This window comes from Apium graveolens, chromosome 9 (genome assembly GCF_009905375.1).
Source record: "Apium graveolens cultivar Ventura chromosome 9, ASM990537v1, whole genome shotgun sequence".
In the NCBI taxonomy this organism is placed as follows: domain Eukaryota; kingdom Viridiplantae; phylum Streptophyta; class Magnoliopsida; order Apiales; family Apiaceae; genus Apium; species Apium graveolens.
The window spans coordinates 38,551,205-38,575,588 of NC_133655.1; positions in this window are offsets into that span (position 1 = coordinate 38,551,205).

Here is a 24,384-nt window from a genome sequence, read left to right on the forward strand (position 1 = left end):
CATATAGCACATAATACATCACGTAATCAATGATATATTATTTATAAAGAAGTCTAGGGTCATAAATAGGCTTTCTAGTATTTAAAATGATTTTTAAAACATTTTTCGGAATTAAAACGGGTCATTGGATCAATTTCGGGTTAATAAACAGGGTTCGGTTGGCCCACTCTGGCTCCGAAATAATTTTAGAATAATTATCGAGCCTTGGAAATAATTTAGAATAATATTTTAAAGCTCGAAACTATTTTTCAGAATTTTTAAATCATTTTTAAATAATTAAATCTAATTAAATAACTAATTAAAATCAATTAATAATTAATTAAATCAATTAATCAAATAATTTTCTAATTAATTGACCAATTAATCAATTATAAATTAACTGAAATTAATTAACTAATTAATTTAGATTTATTTGTGAATTAAAAATAATTTTCAGAATTAAAATAATAATTTTTAGAATTTTCAGAAATTAAAAATGAATTTTTATAATAAAAATAAATAGGAAATATGATTTTTAAACATTATATAAACAGGAATCCTAAATTTGCAAAGTCTGGAAACTTCAGGGACCTAACTGTATCGTTTTCAAAAGTTGGGGTACTAAACTGTAATTTTACACCCCACCGCCGGAAAATAGTCGGGTTCGCCGGAGAACACGATTCCGACCTCCTCACCTTACCACAAGCTCCAGATCACATCTACACAACATCAGGAACACAACCATGCAATCAATTCATCCTAACAATCCCTGAGTTGGCCGGAATTTGGCCGTGAAGTTTTCCAGTTTCCGGCGAACATCGAAAAACTTCAAAACACAACTCCCTTCTCTACAGACCTCGTTGGTTCATGAAATTTATATGACTAGATTGCAAATTTCACAGAGAACACAACCCACTATAACACAACATCAATCTATCACAGAATAAGAAACCCACAAATTTCAATTAAGAACATTCATACGAGTTATAAACCCTAATTTTAAAATTCGAAAATCAAACTCAAATTTGAACATGTTATTGAACTCCAAATCAGACGTATGACATATGAAAATTATCAGGAAAACAAGCTCTACAACATGCAATCATCAAATCATACAAACAATCATCCGAACAAAAATTCATATTTTTAATAAAATAAATTTGAAAATAAATAAATTTTTAGAAAAATAAACTTGATTTCTGCAGTGAAACAAAGCTCAGAATCTGATAGAACACCTCAAATCCTTTGTTTTGGTTACTCAAGCTTTGAAAACAGAGATCGGTAACGCCTTCGTTTTGCTGTTTGATTCTTAGAACAGTTTATGTAATTAGGGTTTTTCTCTGAAAATTATATAATTAACTATCTGCAAATGATTTTGATACAGAATAAAATACGGTAAAAGGCTATTTATAATTACGGAAAATTAGTATCCCGTTGGATCATTCCCGATATAAAACGGTACGTTTATTTGTCAAAACTGATCTAAACGGTATCGGTTTTTGGGATAATTATCCAAATCAGTACAATTTGTACTGCGGTCTTGGTCTCAGCGCTTGGTTACACGTATTACGAAGTGATAATTGGTATAGTTTAATAAAAAGCTCCCGTTTATCGAAAATTCGGGTTTTATTGATTTACCGAAACGAATATTGTATCGAAAATGTTGCGCCGGGACCCGCGCAGGACAAACCGTACGCCGGGTCGAAAAAGTCGAAACATGGAATATGCTCGGATTATTACAATTGGGTTAGGAAGGAGTTCTCGAAAGAGTTTCGGGTTCCAAAAACGTAACAACGGGTGACGTCGGTTGGTTCCCGTTTTTATAAAATAGACTTTAATTACCCGAAAAAAGATTTTAGAAATTTCATATGATTCTTATAAATCCATAAACCAACATAAAAATAATTAGGAAGATATGACAATTATCTATATTTTATTTTGGACATATAAAAATTAAAATACTCAATTAATATTATTTTTGAATATTCAAGTACAGATAACACTTAACAATTAGCTCACAAATTAGATATTGAACACACATAATAATTATATAATAGCAAAAATAATTACACGATATATCCCGGATATTACAAGGACTGCCAAATTCAGTATTTGCTCCTGATGGTCTTTGTGACTCATGTCAAAAGGCAAAATAAAAAAAATCTTCATTCAAGAGCAAAACTGAATCCTCAATTCTTGAGCCTTATCACTTACTGCATGTTGATCTATTTGGTCCAGTCAATGTCATGTCTATTGTAAAGAAGAAATATGCTATAGTTATAGTGGATGAGTTAGATACACTTGGGTGTATTTCTTGCACAAGAAGAATGAAACTGCATCTACTCTAACTGATCACGTCAGACAGCTGGATAAATTAGTCAAAGATTCTGTTAAAATAATAAGAAGTGATAATGGCACTGAGTTCAAGAATTAAATCATGGAAGAGTTTCGCAAAGAACATGGAATAAAGGAGGAATTTTCTGCACCTGGAACTCCACAACAGAATGGAGTTGTAGAAAGAAAGAACATGACTCTTATTGAAGCTGCACAAACTATGCTTGATGAAGCAAAGCTATCAACCTATTTTTGGGCTGAAGCTGTGCAGACTGCTTATTTTACACAGAATGTTACACTCATAAACAAGCATGGAAAAACACCATATGAGATGGTGAAGAAAAAGAAGCCAAATCTGAAATACTTTCATGTATTTGGATACAAGTGTTTTGTTCTTAAGACTCATCCTGAACAGCTGTCGAAATTTGATCTAAAAGCTAATAAAGGAATTTTTGTTGGATATCCACTTTCCACAAAAGCTTTCAGAGTCTACAATTTAGGAACAAGAGTTGTCATGGAATCTATCAATGTATCTTTTGATGATAAAAAGGTTACTGGACTTGAAGATTTCATTGATCATGATCAGCTGAGATTTTAAAATGAAGATGTAAATTCTGATTCTGTAAATTCTGATGACCTAAATCCTGATCCTGTAAGTTCTGACGGGTTAAATTCTGATGTCATTGAAACTGTGGTAACTGCTTCAAAGGAAAATGCACCTGTTCAGGGTGAGCAAGCTAATGATCCTACCACATCTCAAGAATCTCAAGAAGCATCAGAACCAGTCACTGGCTCTTCAAGTTCTGATTCATCAAGTTCCGATGAGCCAAATTCTGATAATTCTAGAAACTCTGATTCTTCAATTCCTGAAGGATCCAACTCAAATTATAAAATTTCAGAGAGCATAATTTCAGGGGGAGCATCAGAAAATGCTGATGGAGACAGCATGGATCATGGGAGAGGATCCAGTTCTAGAGATCAACTTCCATCTACAAGGAAGTGGACTAAATCACACACACCTGACTTAATAATTGGAGATCCTGAAGCAGGTGTCAGAACTTGAACAACAACATCAAATGAATGTCTCTATCACTCCTTTCTATCTCAGACTGAACCAAAGAAAGTGGAAGAAGCTCTTCAAGATGCTAATTGGGTGCAAGCAATGCAGAAAGAGTTAAATGAATTTGAAAGAAATAAAGACTGAACCCTAGTACCAAGACCAAAGAACTGATCCATTGTTGGCACAAAATTGGAGTTCAGAAATAAAACTGATAGTGATGGCATAATTACATGAAACAAAGCAAGGATGGTTGCTAAAGGTTACTCTCAACAGGAGGGTATTGACTATGATGAAACATTTGCTCCAGTTGCTAGATTGGAAGCCATAAGAATCTTTCTGGCTTATGCTGCTCACAAGAAGTTTAAAGTCTTTCAAATGGATGTGAAAAGTGCTTTTCTCAATGGAGAATTGGAAGAAAAGGTATATGTTGAACAACCTCCAGGCTTTGTAGATCCAAAATTTCTAAATCATGTCTACAGGCTTGACAAAGAACTTTATGGCCTAAAGCAAGCTCCTAGAGCATGGTATGAGACTCTGACACAATTCTTTCTGGAAAGTAGATTTCACAGAGGCACAATTGATAAAACTCTGTTCTACCTCAACCATGGAAATGACTTACTTTTGGTACAGATATATGTTGATGATATCATCTTTGGCTCTACAAATACAAAATTTTGTGAAAGATTTTCCAAGTTAATGCAGTCAAGATATCAAATGAGTATGATGGGAGAGTTGATCTATTTTCTGGGACTTCATGTCAAGCAAACTGAAGAAGGTACTTTCATAAATCAATCCAAGTACACCAGAAATTTACTCAAGAAATTTGGAATGCAAGACAGTTCTACTGCATCAACTCCCATGGCCACTACAACCAAGTTAGATAAAGATACTAGAACATCAGTAGATATTACTAACTACAGAGGTATGATTGGCTCTTTACTCTATTTAACTGCAAGTAGACCTGATATCATGTATGCTACCTGTCTTTATGTAAGATTTCAGTCTGATCCAAGAGATCCTCATCTAATAGCTGTGAAATGAATTTTCAAGTACCTCAAGGGTACAACTGATCTAGGATTGTGGTATCCTAGGGAATCAGATTTTAAGCTAATAGGTTACTCAGATGCATATTTTGCAGGATGCAAAATAGACAGGAAAAGCACTAGTGGAAGCTTCCAATTTCTTGGAGGCATATTGGTTTCTTGGTTTAGCAAGAAACAGAAATCAATTTCCACATCAACTGCAGAAGCAGAATATATTGCTGCAGGAAGCTGTTGTTCACAGATTCTTTGGATGAAGAATCAGTTACTGGACTATGGGTTAGAATTTTCTAAAATACCCATTTACTATGATAATCAAAGTGCTATTGCTATGACAAGTAATCCAGTTCAACACTCAATGACAAAGCACATCAGCATTAGGTACCATTTCATAAGGGAACATGTGATGGAAGGTACAATAGAATTGTATTTTGTCCTAACAGATCAACAACTAGCAGATATCTTTACAAAGCCACTATGTGAAGCTACTTTTACAAGACTGGTAAATGAACTTGGAATGGTTTCAGGTTCTTTCTCAAAATATGTTTAGTTTTTGTTCTCATGCATCAGACTTTATGATCAATGTTTACAGATTGTCTTATCTCCATGTAATATGTGCTTAAATTATAACATATTAAATACTGATTGTTATCTGATGTGATTCTATAAACTCTAAAAGTGTTTTGAATGTTCTATGACTATTCACTCCAATGAGGATTATTTGTTAGATGTTGACTTAATAGTCTTTAACAAACTGTGTATCCCATGTTTGAATTAGTTGTTTATGTGGAAATCAATTACACAAGCAAATTCTGATTTTGATCTTAGTCAAATTTACTTTGTGTATCTTATTACTAAGTCACAAATTAGATTATTGCTTCTTATTTGTCAAATTCTGATGTCGGTAAATCTTAAGGATGAACTACATGCTTGATAAGCCTCACTTATCTGAAGAAAACAAAAGAAAAGATAAATTGAAATCAGGTACTCCTTTGAGATCTAGAGTAAATATGTGAAAGGGAAGAGCCGAGTGCATTGATGGTCTTAAGTAATATGCATTAGAAAAGATTTTTCTTGGTGACTTTTCACATTCTCTGATTACTGGAGAAATATTCTGATAACAACATAAATTCTAATAGCAGTTGTAACTCATTTACACTGAGAAGCCACTGTGAACAGAATTTCAAAAGATGCATAAAATGAGCACAAACAGTTGAGGTGGACTCTTGCATAAATTTATTTATAGTAGACTTCAAAATTAAAGACAGATTTTAAGCATTTTTCTTAGTTATGCCTTATTTCTAAGATATCTGAAGTTTATCAGACTTTAATCTTTATCTGACCATTTGCAAATGCACACACTCTCACTCCATATGAATCATGAAAATTACTATGGTGATTAAGTTGTTTCAGATAAACAGTTAAGTATTATTTGCATAAATTCTGAGGACAAGTCCTGATGAAAGTTTTGATGATTAAACTCTGAAGAAACCAGTCAGTATTTATGTGAAGAATCATAGAAACAGTCATTCACTTTTTGAGTACAGAAGCCATGTTCTGATGAGCATTAAATTCTGATAATAGTCAAGTTCTGATGCAAATCCTGATGGAAACTCCGATGCTTACGTGGCATTATTTAATTACTTGACGTATTTTTGGTATTTACTGTAACGGTCATATTTTATCAGAAAATAATTAGGTGAGATAAAAATAGTGATAATCATTTGGTTAATGGGTTGCATGTTTGTTTTGGTAACAACATGTGAGCAATAATTACTGCACATTTACCGTGCCCACTCATTACTGTTTTGACTGTTTTCATGCTGCCAGGTGTAAAAAGTCTGTTCTGCTTCACAAAAATAGCCATTGTCACGTGGAGTGTATAAATAAGAGAGTTAAAAGATTTTACAATCTTTTACCTACTATTCTTATTTTTTAATCTCTCTTATTCTCTCTCACTCTCTAATATTCTCTGAAGCTATTTCTTACAGGCATTTTATCAAACACCTTTCGTACACACAACTTTTCACTTAATTTCTTACAGAAATGGTACCCAAGGATATCATCTTTAATGGAGCCAAGTTCGTCCCCAATAACTACATGGCTATTCTCAGCAAGGATGATGCTCCATCAGATCTTCACTTCATCCAAGACTTTCTTGCTCAAAGTGAGATTGGGTATGCTTTGACCCAACCACAATTACTCTCAGGAACACATATACTGGAGTTTTGGAGGAGTGCAGTTTATGATGATGGTGGTGAAGCTGGGTCCCCAAGTATTATTTTCACAACAGGGGAAGATGAGAATCTGGTCACTTTGTCTCCTGTTCGACAAGCTCTACATCTGCCAGAAAATTTTACTTTTAATGCTCAGATTGAAGAACCACTTCTACAGGGTATGATGGCCAATCTTGGCTATGAGAAAAGTCTGTCCAAGCTGGGACAACTGAAGAGGCCATACATCAGAAGGGAGTGGAGCTACTTCTTTGACTGCATCACCAGAGCTTTTTCCAACAAATGCTCCAACTTTGATGCCATTCCCATTCCGAGTCAGCAAATAGGGTATGCACTTCTAAATCAAACTCACTTTGATTATGCTACTGCTATTTTGGGTTTTATTGGGGTTAGGATGAGGGAGGATCCAAATACTGTTTATTTTTCTAGATTTTGTCAACTCATTTACAGTTTTTATTGTTCTGATAAGCCCCAACACTTTAGTGAGTCAATTCAACCTTTTAAACTTGCTAAAAGGGCCTTCACATACTTGTTATCTACTAATAATAAGAAAGAGATACTAAGACCCCTTCAAATACCTACATCAGTAAAACAGTTCTTAGTAAACTCTGACCCCAACACATATACAACCCAATTTCCTGATATTGCACAACCTTCTACTTCTCAACCTCCACCAACTCAATCTTTTCAACCTCAACCACAGCCTACCATCATAACCTATTTCCAACCAGCACAATCTTCTCAACTACAACCATCAGCACCTACTACCAAACCAACCTCTAGTACTTCCCAAAAGGTGCCAGTTGTAAAATCTGCTACAACATCCAGACCCAAATCTTCAAGAGCAAAATCTGTTCCTCAATCTCCACCAAGGAGAAAGATAAGGATGATTCTTAGAGATGAATCAGATGAAGATGAACAGGTCCAGGTTCCTACATCAGAACCTGTGACAGAAGAAGCTAAAAAGGTCATTTTTCAGAAGGAGATAGAAGCTGAAGAGTCAACTCTTCAGAAAGAGAATGAAGCTGAAGGTTCTGGAATTCAGAAAAGGAAAAGATCTGCAAATTCTGATGCATATCATATTTCTCCTCCATCTAGTAGAAAAAGGAAGACTAGAGCAGGTGTGTATATGGCACAAATTCAATTTGAAGATGCTGAAGAAGTTGAGGAAAGGGATCAGAAATCTCTGATCTCATCAGAACCAAAAGTGATTGAAGCTTTGCCACCTCCACCTCAAGCTGAAGACACTGTTCAAGATACAGTGATCACACTCCTGTCTCTCCAATTAAAGAAACTGTTACAGTTGAAGATTCAGGATTAAGTCCTGAAATTGATATTCACAGGTTGAACATTCCATCTGTCTTATTTCTGGAAGCACCACAAGGAAAAGTGACAACTCCACTTATTTCTCTATTAAATGCTGAAATACCAACTGCTCCAATTCTGGATGTGGAAACAGATGAAGTTGTACCAGAATCTCCTACAGCCATACACACTCTTGTGTTGTCAGAAGATGATGAGCTTCTCTCAAGTTCTGGAGACAGTGCTCCAGTACATGCTCCAATTCTTGGAAAGGAGGCACTGCTTAAAAAGTTTGTTGAAGAAGATGCTCCTGTTTCATGGGAAGAAACTCACAGAGGAGTTGAATGGACCAAGAAGTGGAATGAATCTGACTTCTTTCCCAACTCAAAAGTTCCATCAGATCATATTGCAAAAGATGATGAGTTGTTGCCAAATTCTGGTTTCAAAGCTCAACTTAAAGTCACAGCTCTCAGTACTAAAAGTCTTCAAGGTTTACACTCACAGACTTATGAAAAGGTTGATAAACTTCTGGAAAAAGCTTATAAGCTAGACATGGAGATCAAACTAGACAAGAAGAGGTTTATCAGACCTATTCAAGAGAAAGTTGAAGCTATTGAGCAAGCTCAAGAAAAGCAGCAGGCCCAACTGGATGAGGTCCTACAAAATCAAGTTGCTCAACATACTCAACTGAATGAAATCCAATCTTCAGTGGAACTTCTTCTCTCTCTCCTCTTATCAGATGATGCCAAAAAGGGGGATAAGGTAGTTAGTCCAAATGCTCTACTATTCAAACACTGACGAAGAAGGATAATAAAGAAGATGACCAGGGAAACCCTAGCAAGGGCAAAGGTCAAGGTCAAGTTCAAAGCAACAAAGTTTCTTCAAAAAAACTAATTTCTGATTCTAGCAAATCTTCTACACAGAAGAGTACAAGTTCTAAAGCTGTGAATGCTCAAGTTCTGAAAGCAAGTTCTGATGATCAAAGTCTGATATCAAGTTCTGATATTCTTATTCAAGGAGGAAGTCAAGACTCTCAGAAGTTTTTACAAACTCTGAAGCTTAAGGGAAGGGAGACTACTGCCTACTATAAGGATCCCAAGATTCAGACACTTGATGAAGAGATCACTAGAAGATATTTCTCAAGCATAATCCTGGAATGGATTTAGAGACTCTAAATGAGGAAGAAGCTAGATTTTCAGCTGAGAAGACAAATCTTAAGTCTAAAGCTTCTAATGCAAAGAAACCTCCAAGGCTTAAGGTAAAAGGCATTGTGATCAAGGAAAGGTCAACTTCTGAGGCTTCAAATCCTAAGACAAGATCACAAGTTAAAATTGATCCCAAGGAAAAAGGGAAAGGAAAGATTGATGAACCAACAAAGAAATAGGAGATGAAGATTACTCAAATCCTGATGAAACCTGTGTGCAAAATGGTTCAGGTTTTTGATGATACAGCTGCAGAAGATGAAACTGTTGAAACTCTGAAAAGAAGGAAGCTAATAGAAGAATCTAAGACAACCTCTGACATAGCTCAAGTTGTTCAGAGTGAAGACATTTCAGAACAGCAAGGTATATATGAAACAGCAAATCCTGATCAAGTCATCAAGACATCAACCTCTGACAGAGCTCAAGTTGATTTGGGCAAGATGACAGTTACTGATAAGAGGAAACTTCTATGGAAAATTTTTAATCCATCAGATCCTAAGAAAAGTCAACTGCTATCTGATTTCATGACTATTGGATTGAAAGCCAGAGAAGCAAGAGACAAAGCTGGATTAGGTTCCTAAAGAAGCCAAGACCAAAACAGGAGTTGAAGTAATTACCAGAGACCCATTCTTATTAACTGACAAACCTCTTGAGAAAGTTACACAAAAACACCTTGACAAGGTTATATCTGTTCAAGTGGTACTGGATGCTCATGATAAGAGTAATGTCAAGGAAAAGCTGATTCTGTTTCTTGAAGATAGAAGAACATACGAAATGTCAGAATCAGATGTGTTGAACAAATCTCTGAAAGAACTTCAATTCTTTCATTATCTTTTGGAGATAAAGTCTGAGATTACTAGAAGATGGTCAAATTTCATAATGAAGACCACAAGGGATAAAGCCAGAATCTCTGGATCAAGGGTTACAAAATTTATTCCAAAGATAGTTGAAGATGATGGAAGTGAAATTCCAATGAAGAAAAATTCTGCTAAACTTGAAGTTATTCTGAAAGAGAAATGTTTGTGCTATAATGAAGACTCATCTCATCCAAGAGTAATTAGACTTGGTGATGGATTGGAAAGAAATCACATCTCAGCACTTAGGACTGCAATCTACCAAATTGGAAGTCAAGATGAAGAAATGAAGCAAGTCAAGGCTATATTAGCTCAAGTCCTGAGAAATACAGAAGAGAAGCTGATATCAAACTTTGTCAAGAATCACTTTGGATTCAGATTGACTCAGTAAAATTGGTAAAAGCTGCAAGGACGGTAAGTTGTAGTTAGTTGTCTAAATAAACTCTCATTGCATTTGTACTTAAATGTTTTTGACATCATCAAAACTATTAACTTGTATATTTTTCATAATTTACAAGTTGGGGGAGATTGTTAGATATGTTTATGATGTCATGTCTAATCTGTTGTGTTTAGTTTCAGAACTTAATATAAGGATTTATCAGGACTTACTGGAAATCAGGACTTACTGAAGTCAAAACTTATATCAGAACTTAAGGCCGTCAGGATCTATATCAGGACTTAAGTGCGGGTACTTCAGATAAGGAATGCGGCTGATTTACAGGAGAGGATCTGGACTAAAACAAAAAAGGATATGCATGAAGAGTTGAACAGCTTGAAGACTTGTAAAAGATAATATCTGATTGATATATTTTAGGAGACAGAATTATATTCCATATCAATTAGAAGATATCTTATAACTGTGTACTATATAAACACAGCTTAGGGTTTACACTATAAGTGTTATCATTCACGAGAAAGATTATTCATTTTAACCTAGCAGCTCTTAGTGATATTTTTCATCACTGAGAGAGTAGTTTAACCTACTTTGTAACGGAGCTTATTATATTGAATAAACTTGATTACTATTACATACTTGTGTTCTAAATCAATTTGATTGTAATAAACACTATATTCAACCCCCTTCTATAGTGTTGTGTGACCTAACATACTATGGATGAACATGAGTACCTTTTTGTCTGACTTATACAAAAGATCGTTAAAATCCCCCATAATACACCATGGAAGATTCGAAGCTGAAGCTAAACTACGAATCAAATCCCACGAATGTTTTCTTTGCACGATCTGGAAACCCATTGAAACAAGTTAACCTCCACTTTTGAACATTATTCTATATAAACACCAAGTCCACATGATTCTGTGAATACCCAGTTATACTATACTCCACATAGCTCCTCCAAAACACAACAAGACCCCCACTCCTACCTACTCAATCTACTGAAAAACCTTGTGCAAACCCCATCTTTATTCGTAACTCTTCATATTTACTAGCAATAGATATAGTCTCCATTAAATGTAATACATCAGGATTATGATCTCGAACAAGATCGCATGGTACTCGAACTGTACGGGCTTTCCCAAGGCCCCTATAGTTCCAACTTAGGCAACTCATTGAGGCTGGCTAGCTTGAATTGTAAGCGTAGCCAAAACAGAAGAAGAAGATTCAGTGCAATCCATTTGAGAAAGCCCAAAACCTGGCTTAGTTGTGTTAATTTTTTTGTCAAGATCCATCACTACATTCGACCCAATACTCGATCTTTTTCTTTCTTTAACAACCAGCCCATCATACTCATCTTGACCCGACCAATTAATTTGAACTGAATTATTTCCTTCCTTTGCGTCCCCTATAATTACTCATTTTTTAATAATATCCAAACAACCCACATTATCCTCACCAGCTTTCATTCCTTGAGATCGAAATCCCTCCATTCGTGCTTCACTCAAATTTTAAAATCCCTGAGATTTATCCTTTCCGAAATTAACTCCCCAATCCTCCGACCCCTCCTCTCTGAGCGATTTACTCCGCCCCTGCGCCGCCTCCCTCCTTGGTGGAGCTGTAAGCCAGCTGCCCTACTATTTCTCCCCAGCAACAAAACCCCCTTCCAGGTTCTTCTTCTTGTAAAAATGTTCCGTGTGTGATAATAGACCACAAATGAAGCAAAAGTCTCATAACTTCTTATATTTGCATCTAACTACATATTCTGACCTAACCCATCTACATATCTTCTTCCTCCTCTTTAGAGCCAGTCTCACATCCACCTTAATCTTAAGCCTCATATATTCCCTCCAAATACTTGCATTACAGTTTGCATCATATAATACAAATGAACCAAAGAAGTTACCTAATTGCTTCCCAAAAGATTCAATCATGAGACCACTGGGAATATCATAAATTTGAATCCAAAATTCAACCTCATTCAAAGGAACCTTAGTAGGATCCCCTCCAGCCGGGATTATACCAGTCACCAGAGTTACATTATCAAAAGACCAAGGCCCATTGTTCATCATCCACTCCATGTAATCCTTATGATAAAACTGAAATAAATAAATCCCTGACGTCAACATCTTGATACTAATGCCCATTGCAGGTCTCCACACATCAGCTAGTTTGGATTTCATTGCACGGACATTGAGATTATTCTACGTTAAAATCTTGCCCACCAGACATAATTCAAACCTGTTGCCAATCTCTTCAAAATCCTCATCAAAAACCAGTTCCTCGTTCTCCACATTTATTATATCCAGACCTTCCATGATCCTATCTAGACTCACAAAACTAAAGTTTAGCAATGAAGAGAATAACTCACTCACTCTCACAGGGAAGGATAGAATTTACTTATACCACTAACACTTAAAAAGAATGGATGTTATTCTTTGTTTTGATTGACTTGTAATTCAATTCAATTCAATTCAATAAAGCATAAAAGGGCACACCTGGGTGTTGGACTTGCTAACTTTTTATGAAAGTCACTTAGCACCCGTGATATTTTTTAACATTATGTAGTTTTTTTAAATATAAATTAAATTGTAACTTTTAAGATGTGGAATTTGTTATTTTAATTTTTTTATATGATATAATTTGATAATAATTATATAAATGCACTTATATTTTTAAAAAGATTTAACGATTCATATTATCCATGATAAGATATATCTTATGCATATTATATAATATAGATATAATTTAATTTTTTTATATAGAGTTATTTAAATTTGAAAAAATATGTATTTTTAATTGAAATATATAGTATTATCGTTATTTCCACGTGTGTTTACGAAATGTAGTTTTTTATGTATTTTAAATTATAAGTTATATCCCATTTCAATAGTATACGAATCATGTTTAGTTTTATATTTAAATTCTCGAGACCCCAATTATACTGATGAAATTCAACTAATTATTATTTAATTTTATTTTAATCTTATTTAAAAATGGATAAATATATATTTTTGTTTAACTTAGATGAATGGTATATATTATTTATTTTATTTAGTTGAATTTTATTTTTATTTTAAATTTATTTTACCGTGGATTAATTTTATAAATTTTTAGCTTGTATGAATAGTAAATATTCTTTTTTTATTTTAGTCATATGCTAAAATTACGATCGACATTAAAAAAAATTCGTCGAATCATTATTACTTATTATTTTGTTTTAACCCAAATTTCATTACATTGATTAAATTTAACGGATTATACTTAGTTTAATTTTCAATATACTTTAACCTTGATCAATAATATAATTTTGTTTTAATCATGATAAATAGTGTATATTATTTTTTCTAATTCAGTACAACGACAAATGAATTATCTTTATTTTAAGTTTTGAAAAAAAAGCATCATGAAAAATATATAAATAAAATCAGTCATGTATACTATATTAACCCCGATATTTTACCGACTAACCGACTACCAAATTTTTAATGGTTCACCGTGCAATGCACGAATGCTTATTTTTTTATTTAACAAATGTTTTTTAATTTAAATAGTTAAAAAATCTAAATAAATTTCAAACAAAAAAAATTACTGAATTTCGTTTGATTTTATTTCGACTTTATCTTGAGTTCTATAAATCAGATTTTGACGAGTCTACAGTCCACTCGAAACTCACGAAGTAATGTTTAACTCATTGATGGTTTAAAAATTTTGTACAACAAATATTATCCATAATTTGAAGAAAAAATAATTACAAATTTTGCATTATTATTCTATTATATTTAAGATACCTACTTCTTTTTGTTTAAATCATAAGGGTAGGAAATTTTATTCAATTTAAAATACCTACTTAAAGTTGGTTATAAAATATTTCTTTATTCTAGATTCAACAGCTATTATTAATTCGTTTGAAGATTTATTGGTCCGTATTAAATTGGTAGTACATCAACCATAACTACCAAAAATTTGGATAAGATCCATCTTATGCATACTATAAAGTATTATAATATGTATTATAACCCGTGCGATGCACGATTTTTAAAATTTACCTTTTTTATTTTATAAAGTTTTAAATGCCTATATATATCATCATTTTTGACGTTGTTGTAATATTTTTATATTTTTGATAGTTTATTGCAATATTATGGCAATAAATATGTATATATTGAGAAATATACAGCTACATATAATACAATCTTAATCATATTTTATCTACTGTTGTATCATTTGAGAAATATACGGATGAGAAATTGAATTATAGTTATATATAATACAATCTTTAATCATATTCTATTTACTATTGTATCATTATATCATTTTTTGGTGTTTAAATATTATAGTACAATATAATTCCATTATATTTATGATTGTTTAAATTTCTCATCGTATTATATTCAGTATTATATTGGGACAATATATCACAATTATTGTTTAAATAGTATTACAACAAAGTAATAATTTTCTATTTATGATTCTATTGATAATATACTTATTCAAATAAGATATAATCTTAACCGTATATTTTTAATTATACCAGATCAACGGTTGAGATTTTTTTCCCAGTACATGACCAAAGTTTTGGATAAGAAGTCCATTATGCTTATTATATATAAAGGATATAATAAGGGTATACTTTATCAATGTGATTTTAGTCTGATAAAAAATTAATTTTTAAAGAGTAAATTGCAATTTGCACCCCTTAGTAATAGACATTTCTTTGAATCGATTCTAAATTATTAAATTTGGCATTTGCACCTTAAACCTTAATCGGCGCTTCGATTTGCACCCTTACTGTCAAAATTGACAGTTATCGTTATTTTGGACATAAGTAAAATCAGAAATTTTTAATAAAGTTTAGTTTTTGACAGAATGCACCTCATGCTTTTAAAATTATTGTAGATTGCATCGTAATTTATAAAAATTTAACCTTTTTATACAAATATAATTTTTTTACATTTAAAATTAAAATTTTATTTTTTATTAGTTTTATAATTTATTTTATTAAACATCGGTGTATTCCAAACAATTTTTCTTTTATATGCGTGCAGTATTTTTTATCTAATTTTGTGAAAATCTTATAAATCGCTTTTTGTTATTAGTTTTTTTATCCTCGTAATATGTATACTCTTTCATTAATTTTCACAAAATGGTACTTTCATTTCTTAAAAAAACAGGGTTTCAACTACAAATTATCTTCTGATTTATTTTACTTTCTATTATTTTATTATTTATAGTAAAATATAAATAATATATTACTATTATGTACTTACTTCGTCTCCCCAAATTACTATTACTACAAATCATATGTACTCCGTGTAAACCTAAAAACCCGGAATTATTTCTTTTACCCTGACATAGACGCCATCTGTTGCTACTTCTCTTATGCTTCTCCACTCTAATTCTAAATCATATATCAAATTATACTTATTTATTATGAATCTTGTTATCGATTTTCTCTTAATTAGGTAATTTTATTTCACTTTTTTTTGTAGCCTAGGTTATTTACATTTTAATTCAGAATGGCTTCTTCAACTATTAATTATGTATGGGAATGGTTAAAATATGATGGTAACATTATTCATGATAGGGTAATTGGTAGTACATATGATGGAGATGTTGTTGCTTTTGTGAAGTTGAATTTTGGTTTGAAATTTGAAGAGCCTGTGAATGTTGTTTACATATTGCTAAATATATTAATATCAAAATGGTGCCTAATATGGGTATTTAGGGCGTACAAAATTACAACATGTTTACCGGGTCAAGATATACACAAAAAACCACTACATATATTATTTCAACTTATGTCGAATATCGAAGAACATTTCTACACCAATTTCACGATGCCCAAAAACTACTACTCATACACGTAAATTAATAAATTAACCATCTACCGATCGATAACATGAGTATACAGTTAACAACGATAGCGAAATAACGCCAATTTGAATAATCTAGAGCATGTTTGTGCATTGCACGAGTTATAGAGCATGCTCGTGCATTGCACGACTATACAACTAGTTTATAATTAATATCTTCTTCTCATGTTAGAATAATTATTATGTTCTTGAAATACTTCTTATTTTTAAGTAAATACCTCATTTTCTAGATATTTTTGAGAATAATTATTTGCTTTTTCCAATTCCTTTTAAATTTAAAAAGTACAAATAAAATATTATATGAAAAGTGGACATAGAAATATTGCTCGAAATGAAAATCAATGTCTTAAATTATTAACTATTAATATTTTATATTAACTTAAAATATGAACTTTAAAATGACTTTTGAGTTGGCCTTGGATATCGTATATTTAATGAAGACACATATAAAACACAAGCTTAATTTGTGACAGATGGCCAACAGATGATGCTGGTCCTCTCACTATTAGGTCAGTTAATTCATGATGTACATTTACCAACTTTATATTTCTATGTTTAGTATCTTCCAATGTTATACTATATATATAAAATATGTTTTTTTAGTAAATAAATTAACATGTAGCCAATTAATATTAAATTAAGTAATATATATGCTTATATATACTTATAACACAAAATCATGAAAATTTGACATATGTAAAATGCAATATATGCATGTGCATAACTTTTATACATGGAATGTAATTCACACTTTTTCGATCATTTTTCATATTATATATTTAATTAATATATTCAAATAAAGGTGTAGTTTTTAATTCCAATTCTAATTTTACAAAATTATAATATTCTAATTAAATACAATTATAAATAGTTTAAATTAGTAGCATATTTTATGATATCAATTTCTAAAAGATTTTCCCAAACATTTGCATAATGATTTCTAACATCTATTTTCAGATAAATTTTATATTCATTCTTTGTGTTATGGATAAAAAACTAAGGTTATTATTTGCTGTATTTATTACTAAGGTTTGGGAGCTCACGGCCTTTAATGGCTGCTCTCGTGTTTCGTAGCTTAACTCTGCCTTTATGAGATGCCTACATATATCTGTGAATTAGAGAATCAAGCCAAAAAATGTAGTTCTGATTGATGGGGTGAGTCCCTTTATATAGATGTTGAGAGTCCTTGAATTGGACTAGGGATAGGAGACTTGTTGATCAAGTTCTCAGACCTTAGATAGACTTTGAAGTCCTAAAATAAGGGAATCAGATTCCTTATTGGTGTAGGTGCCCTTGGGGCTATCTTTTATAGATTTATATCATTGATTGGACTCATTTAATAAGCTATTAATCTCCCTTATTTATTAATTATGAAATTAATAAATAATCAGAGCTTCGGGCCTCATAATTGGGCTTCGTTAGTGGACCATACCAGGTCTAATTAATTCAACATTAATTATATTTCTAGGCTAATTTTAGGCCCATATCATTTACCCCCAACTTCTGGGAAACCGTAAAAGATTTCGCAGAAGTTAAGTTCATTTGTTCCCAGGGTGTCGTTTTTGCGTAAAGTGTGGAGCGGCCTACACATTTACAACGATTTGCCTTGCACACGGCTTCAGGGTTATTTTAGAACCTCTCTATTATTTTCCTTACCATATTCCTTCTTTTTAGGAATTTTCTAGCATTTTTCAGGAATTTTCTCTTAATTTCCGAGATTTTTTCCTAATTTACATGAATTTTCCTTTAATTTCGGGGATTTTTCCTTAATTTACAGGAATTTTCCCTTAATTTCGGGGATTTTTCCTTAATTTACAGGAATTTTCCCTTAATTTCGGGGATTTTTTCCTTAATATTTTTCCATAAATAATTTTTGAAAATTATTTTCTAATTTTCCCTAATTTTCCGGGATTTTATGCTTATTTTCCCTATTTATTGGGAATTATTAGCAATTTTCCTGATTTTAGCCCATTTTTTAATTAATTAAATAATCAGAAAAATGGGATTTTACTGCACAAGGCATCGTAGGCATTGTTGATCCACGCCTAGGAGACAATCTCCTAACAATGCCTAGAAAATGTGCATCCTGGGCGTTGTTGAAGGCCAATACTTCCTGGGCGTCGTTGATCCGCGCCTAGGAGACACACTTCTAACAACGTCTAGGAAACTTGCGTCCTGGGCGTTGTTGAAGGCCAATACTTCCTGGGCATCGTTGATCCGCGCCTAGGAGCCACACTTCTAACAACGTCTAGGAAACTTGCATCCTGGGCATTGTTGAAGGCCAATGCTTCCTGGGCGTCGTTGATCCGTGCCTAGGAGCCACACTTCTAACAACATCTAGGAAACTTGCGTCCTGGGCGTTGTTGAAGGCCAATTCTTCCTGGGCGTCGTTGATCCGCGCCTAGGAGCCACACTTCTAACAACGTCTAGGAAACTTGCGTCTTGGGCGTTGTTGAAGGCCAATCCGTTCATAAATCCTAGGCATTGTGTACCCACGCCTAGGAGACATCCTTCCAACAGCGTCTAGGAAACTTGCGTCCTGGGCGTTATTGGAGGTTAATTTGCTCATAATTCCTAGGCGTTGTATACCCACACTTAGGAGACATCCTTTTAAAAGCGTCTAGGAAACTTGCGTCCTGGGCGTTATTGGAGGTTAATTCGTTCATAATTACTAGGCGTTGTATACCCACGCCTAGGAGACAAGTTTGGCACCACGCCCAGGAATCATGTCCAGTAGGCGTGGTTGGGCTTTCAAGCCTTGATTTATTCAATGAATTTTGGTTTTTTGGTTTAGAACATTCTAGATCTTTTCAAAATTCAAACTTTATGTGCTTCCCGCCTTTACTAGGCCCATTTCTTTTGGCCCAGACACGTTTGAGCTTCCACACGCTCATCTATATAAGGACTGAAATGTGAGCTCATTTCTCACACTTTACTTCCACAAAATTTCTTCACCTCTAAATTTTTCTACTCTGCAAATATCCTCTCAAGAATAGCCACCACAAAATGACTTCCGGCATTCTACACCACCGCTTTCTGGGGTCATTTTGAAGATTTCGTTTGAATCTTCATCTTCTTTGATTATTTTCAAGAGCTTTCTGGGTTTCAGTCTTCATCCATGGCGGATTCCGATTCATCTCACTCCCAGGTTCCCCAAGCTGTTCCCCGTCCATCTAGGGCCAGCCGAGGTAAAAAATCTCTTGTCCATTCCTCAGTTATTTCTTTTAGGGATCTTTTAACCGAGTTCGGGCAAGCCTTCCCTAACATGTTACACTTAGATGCATATAATTACCCTTCTAGATTTGGTTAAGAACAAGTAGGTACCATAGCTCACCTCTTTGGTATTTCTCACCCTTATAGGGCCGAGGCTCCAGGCCCAAATGATAGGGTCTGTTATACAAAGCCTGGGGCCATTCGAGTCTACAAGGAAACCTTTTATGTTGGTTTTCACCTTCCTCCTCATCCTTTCGTTTTTCTCATTTCGGCTGAAGCCCGAGTCTGTCCGACCCAACTCACACCTAATTCTTGGCGTTTCATTCACTGTTATATGGCCCAATCATGTAAACACAGTTTTGAGCCCAATGTTTGTGTCTTTCGCTATTTATTTAAATTTGTAAATGCTTCTGAGGACCAAGGATGGGTTAAAATAGTTCATAGATCCTTGGCCCGCTCCTGCTTTGTTTTTGGCACCAAACCTGACTCGTATCCAACTTGGAAGAGCGAGTGGTTTTATATGTGTCTGGATTCCGAGGAGGGGTGGGACCATTTTTTCAGGCCCAACTTCTCAAAAAGTATAGACGGGTCTTTAAGAGACCTAAAATTGGGGATAGATGAGGATGCGGCCATCAAGGCCATCACAGCTGATAGCTTGCATCATTGTGCTCTCATCCTTTCAAAGGGTAATTTGCAAAATTTAGGTCTAAGTGACCTAGGTCCCGAGGGTATTTCTTTCCCCTTTTATTCCATTTTCTTAATTCCTTATTTTGTCCTTCTTCTTACGTGCCTATATCTTTTCACAGCTAGGGCAGCTCTGGATATGATTTTCAAGAAGCGAGAGGCCCGTGCTGCCAAGGGCTCTACTGTTGAGACCCACCGTGAGAAGCGGGTTAGGATTGGTGACGGCCCTTCAGTCACGGTTAAGAAGGTCATCCCTACCTTTTTATCCCAGAGGCCTCTTAGCCTTGATGAGGATACCTCTCCTTTCACCGTCACTCGGGGCCTTCAGAAGAGGGACACCGTGATAGGGAGTTCCGAGGCTGCCGCTGTTTGGTCTGAGAGTGTGATTACGCCTCGTGACAAGGCTGAGATAGTAGAGTCTTCTGATGACCTACAGATTGAGCGTCTGGGTACTCAAGCCGTGGCTTCTGTAAGCCTCTTCCTCGTCTCCTTTTTGACTATTTTTCAATTCTTTCATACTTACTGTATTTGGATATGCTCGTGCAGATGAAAACCTATCTCCAGGTTGCCCTTCACCATCTGAAGGATGTGAGGACTAGCCAGACTATTGCTGAGAGAGATAGGGACAGGTACCTCAAGGCTTCCGAGGCCAACTTCACTCGTTTCCGTGAGGTAGAGAAGGAGCTGGCGGATGAAAAGGAAAAAGTTCGTAAGCTGGAGCTGGATGCTCAGAGGGCCCGGGCTGAGGTGATAGCTGAGTATAAGGCATCTCAGGACTTTCAAGATGTCCTGAATGCTGAGTACGATGCTAATTTTCCGGAGACCTTTTCTAGCTGCTGGGAGCAGATAGTGGAGGAGATTAGGAAGAAGATCCCGGAGGTGACTCTCGCAGCCTATCCAGTCCCTGCTATTCCTGGGCAAGAGCCTCTTCTCGAGGATATTCCTCTCTCTCCTACTCTCACTACTTCCGTTGAGGCCACAACAGCTTCTCCTCGAGATGCTGATCCTATGGGAGATAAGCCCGCCCCCCCTTCTACTGCTGCTGATGAGGGAAACATTGATGATGACTTTTTCAATGATCTTGAGTAGTTTGTTTTTCTTATTTGGCCCATCGTGGCTTTTTATGTATTGACTTATTCGTATTGGGAACTTCTTACCCTTCGGGGTTTATTATGTTATTTTAAGTTATTTGTTTGCTTTTCTACTATCCATTTCAAGTACTTGTACTATTAATTTGCTAGTTTTTTTTAAAAGCTGTCCCTTATTTTCCTCGTACTTGTACCAAAATAGATAAACAAACTCAACCATATATAGTATGCACCAAACAGTTCTATGATAAGATGAACTAAACAATTGTAAAACAAGTTTATGGCAACTCTTGGGATTCATCCCTTACACAACTCCTAATAATCTTCAAAAATAAAGCTAAAACATGTAAATCCTAAGAAATCAAAGCTTCAAGGTGCTTTTCAACCTACTTGTCATCTTGACAAGTGAGAATCATGTTTAATGGCTTCATACATAGTAAACCTTCAGGTTTTGTGCATGCCAAGTTCTCGGGACTTCAGTACCATCCATAGTCTCCAGCTTGTAGGTTCCTCTACCCTGTACACTCTTGACCTTGTATGGCCCTTCCCAATTTGGGGCAAGCTTCCCTTTCTTCCCTACACCAGAAGCTTCCACCTTCCTCAAGACTAAGTCACACTGTTTGAAGAACCTTTCTTTAACCCTTAGGTTTTAGTAGAACGAAGCCTATTTCTGATACTCCACTATATTCGCATGTGCCTCGTCTCGGACTTCATCAATTAGATCCAGGGCTAATCTTTGCCCTTCCTCATTCTCTTCAGCATTGAAAGCTTGAATCCTGGGAGAGGAATGTGATATCTCTACGGGAACAACTGCTTCTGCCCCATATACTAACATGAAGGGAGTTGCTCCAGTCGTGACTCTACAGGTAGTCCTATAGGCCTATAGTATTGGGAGTATTTCATCTACCCAGTTATTCCTCGACTTCTCGATCCTCTTCTTTAGTCCATCCAGGATTATTCGATTCGCAACTTCTGCTTGCCCATTGGCTTGCGGGTGAGCCACAGAGGTGAACCGTAACTCAATTTCATTTTCTTCACAGTACTTCTTGAATTCCTCGTTGTTGAATTGTGTTCCATTGTCAGTGACTAGGATGCGGGGAATTCCAAACCGGCACATGATATTTTCCCACAGGAATTGTGCAACCTGCTTAGTTGTGATTTTGGCCAAGGGCTTGGCTTCAATCCACTTGGTAAAATAATCAATGGCTACAATCAAAAACTTCCTTTGTGCCGTGGCCATGGGACAAGGCCCCAGAATATCCATTCCCCACATAGCAAAGGGGATGGGCGAGTTGATGGAGGTCAGCATCTCGGGGGTTGTCTAACAACTGGTACGTGCTTCTGACAGCGGTCACACTTTTTCACATATTCTTTGGCATCAGCCATCATTTCTAGCCAATAGAAGCCTAAACGGGTTATCTTATGAGCTAAGGCCCTGCCCCCAAGTGTTGCCCACATATGCCTTCATGTACTTCTTCAAGAGCCAAGCATGCCTCATCGGGCCTGAGACACCTTAAGTAGGGAACCATGAAAGATCTTTTATACAGAATTCCATCTATCAAAGAGTATCTTAGTGCTCGAACAGCCAATTTTCGTGCTTCAGTAGCATCGTTTGGCAACCAACCGGTTTGAATGTGAGCCTTAATGGGATCTATCCATGATGTCCCCAGGCCTATAAGAGCCACAAGCTTAACATCAATGCTCAGTGTTTTCAAAACGAGAAAGTATACACTTCCAGAACTTTCTTCTATCTCAGATGAAGCAAACTTTGACAATGCATCTGCCTTAGCATTTTCCTCCCTTGGAATGTGCTCAACATGGCATTCATCGAATTGGGTCATCACAACCCTTACTAGGCAGACATACTTAACCATCGTATCATCCCTTGCCTCAAACTCTCCCTTTACCTGGGATATGACCAGCTTCGAGTCTCCACGGACTTTTAAGTTCTTGACTCTAAGTGTCCCTGCTAGGCCGAGGCCAGCTATCAGGGCTTCATATTCTACCTCATTGTTTGTGGTCGGGAAGTCTAACTTCATGGCAAACTCAATCAAGAACCCATCCGGGCTTTGTAAAACCAATCCTGCTCCACTTGAATTTGTTTTTGATGCTCCATCAAAATAGAGAACCCAATATTCTTTCTCCTTATCATCCTTCTCTTTGTCCCCCTTATCAACTTCCTTGTCTTCAGGTATGGTATCTTCCTGCCCCACGACTTCTTGGTTGGGTATGGTACATTCCACCATGAAGTCAGCTAATGCCCGGGCTTTTATTGCCCATTTGATCAACCTCTCACTAGCCTTGGGACTACGAATGATATTTCTCAGGGGCTGATTTGTTAGTACCTCAATTTAATGAGCCTGAAAGTAAGGACGTAACTTTCTTGAAGCCATTACCAAGGCTAGAGCAAATATCTCAATAGTTGAATAATTCAACTCAGCACCATGCAGAATTTTGCTGACATTGTATACGGGTTTCTGGATTTTCAGTTCCTCCTTAACCAACACAGCGCTCAAAGCACTCTCTGAAACGGCCAAGTACAAGTATAAAACTTCATTCAAAGCTGGTTTGGCCAACAACGGGGCCTGGGCCATATATTTCTTTAACTCCTCGAATGCCTTCTGGTTTACCTCACTCCATACAAAGTCCTTAATGTTCTTTAGTGATTTGAAGAATGACAAGCACTTATCTCCTGACTTGAGACGAATCGTCCCAGCGCAACAACCCATCCTGTGAGCTTCTGAACATCCTTGACAGTTTTTGGTGGTTCCATGTCCAGGATTGCCTTTATCTTATCGGGGTTGGCCTCGATCCCTCTCTTGGAGACCATAAATCCCAAAAAATTTTCAGATCCTACTCCGAAAGCACACTTTGTAGGATTTAACATCATCTTGTGGTACCTCAGGACCTCAAAAGCTTCCCTCAAATGGGTTATATGATCAGTCTTTACTAGACTCTTGACTAACATGTCGTCAACATAGACTTCCATAGTCTTGCCAATAAGATCCTAAAAAATTTTATTTACCTGGCTCCTGCATTCTTAAAACCAAATGCCATAACAAGATAACAATAAACACCAAAGTCAGTGATGAATGATACCTTTGGAATGTCATCCTTGTGCATC